Genomic DNA, 2598 nt, shown 5'->3' on the forward strand with positions numbered 1-2598 from the left:
TGCATCGGCAGGCGGACTCTCAACCACTGCGCCACCAGGGAAGCCCTTGAATGTATTCTTGAAATACATTCATAAGTATTACAATAGGATTTAAGCATTTTTACAAATTTTACTAGAAAAAGGGAACATAAAGATCACTCTATTAGGTAAAATATTTTTTTCTAGTAAGTAACTAATGGGAACATAATGGTAATTTATTTTCATTGATGATGCTTTTATGCATAGAAAACTATAACTCAATATCTATGTAGAGATTCCTAGCAGAAGCAAGTTTACCTGAATTATTCAGCCCAAATGTATGCTTGTAAATCAAGTGAGAATATCTCTAACTCAGGCAAAAATTTTACACTTTTCTGAAATTATCAGGGCAATATATTAAAATGGAAAAACTTTAGCAGAAGAAGTAGTTGATATTTGTCCTCAAGTTTCTTGGCTATGAGACCTTGGCAAGTCATCCAAACTTTGGGGGATGCAGTCATCTCATTAAACATATTGGATTAATTTATTGCCACCCTGAGGCCAAGAAACAAGATAGAGGCTTGATGGAAATCTTTAAAAAATTTTAGGTCAATAGTCTGTCAGCTGGATTCGTTATTTCTTCCCTCCCTCCCTTCCTCCCTCCCACTTTTAACTGTGTCTGTGCCCCCCGCAACCCACACATCCCAAGGTGGATCTTTCCAGCTGCACAGCAGTGTCTTAACCTTCTATCTTCTAAAACATATTTAGAATGTTTAACATGTTCTATCTTCTAAAACATATTTTAGTCCAGGAAGGAATACGTGTACACTCACAAACACTATTTCTGGAAGACAATGACTGAGCTAAAGTCCTACAAAGAGATGAAGTTAAAGTTGATTTCAGTCACTTAAGATGATATCAGCAATCCTCTAATTTAAAAAACAATGAAAACCAAAAGTTACTACAGGTGTCCAAAGGTCAAGGAGAATTACAGCCCAAAGTTCTTAGGACCTTCTTGGTCTCCAGAGTTTCAGAATATATATTACAATCAATTTTTCTGCAAAGTGGAGTCATAATCTTGGACCTTTTACAGCTAGACTTTCCAAATGGAAAGCCCTGGTTATTAGTAGCTGCTTGAGTAGTTAAGTTTATATTTCATTGACTTTTCAATCCATTACACAGAGTAATTCTGTTTAACCAAAAAAGTGATTTTTATAGTGTGTTCTTAAAAAATCCTAATTATAAAGGAATATGCACTGACTGCTTATAGCCACAGTCCCAGCTCATGATTTATTTTACAAGTCTTTCCTCACAGTTCTTTGCTAAAGACATTCTTTGTGTTTTATTACAAGTTTCTTCCATTGCATCATGCTCTCAGTGGGATGGTGTGCCTATATTTTATTTTACTCCTGCCATTAATTACCTGTAGGCCTGTATGATGTCTCCCTCAGACCCATTTATTATAATAGTGTCTGCCTATGTCCCCGCAGCTAGCAGTCTGTCAGCATTTTCATTAGAAACACCATTTCACAGGGGCTTAAACTTCAGCTGTAAAATTGTGCTTTAGGCTGTACATGTTTACATGTTTACAGTACATGATATGAGCTATGAAGTTCTTCATTTATAGCTCTAAAAAGACAAATTTGGAAAAAAAAAGCTGTTTCAAAACTGATGTGCATGTGGGTCTTAATTTTCATGATGAAAGGTTTTTGTTCTAAAAACAATGTAGTTCTATAAAAATGTTTGCAGGTTTTGCTTTATTCTTTACAAAATGGAAACATATTTGTGCGTAGTTTACAGGAAATTGAATAAATCTAGGTGATGGTTATGCTTTCATATTTGTTTCCTCATTTTAATTCCACTAAAATATACATGACTGCTAACTTTTAAAAGATTTTTTATTTACTCACTGAACTTAGGAAATGTTCTAATGACAATATAATACTGATATTTTAAAATGTTTTAAGAGTTTGCTATATAGTTGTTCATGAGACAGTATTCAAATATGAATGTTATTTGCCATGAGAAATACCTTGGAATTCAGAAATCATAAGTTTCTGAAAAATTATCACCCCCAGAGAAATTAAAATTACCCTTATCTTGGATATGATATCAGTAGGATTGCCTGATAAAATACAGGACACCCAATTATATGTTAATTTCAAATTAAAAAAAAATTTTTAGTATAAATATGTCCCAAATATTGCATGGAACATACTTATACTAAAAACAAATATCTGTTGACTATTTGAGATTCTAACTTAACAGGGTTTCTTGTATTTTCATTAGCAAAATTTGACAATCATAAATATTAGTGATTACTTTTCATATTCTTCTAACCTAAAACCAGAATTCAATGTTATAGGACATATAAGGAATAAGAGAATGAGAAAATATATAGATGCAAAAATCCTCAACAAAATACTAGCAAACAGAGTAAAACAACACATTACAAGGAACATACACCATGATCAAGTGGGATTTATCCCAGGTATGCATGGATTCCTCAACATATGCAAATCAATCAATGTGATACACCATATTAACAAATTGAAGAAAAAAAACCATATGATCATCTCAAGAGATGCAGAAAAAACTTTTGAGAAAATTCAACACCCATTTATGATAAAAACTCTCCAG

This window comes from Physeter macrocephalus, chromosome 7 (genome assembly GCF_002837175.3).
Source record: "Physeter macrocephalus isolate SW-GA chromosome 7, ASM283717v5, whole genome shotgun sequence".
In the NCBI taxonomy this organism is placed as follows: Eukaryota; Metazoa; Chordata; class Mammalia; order Artiodactyla; family Physeteridae; genus Physeter; species Physeter macrocephalus.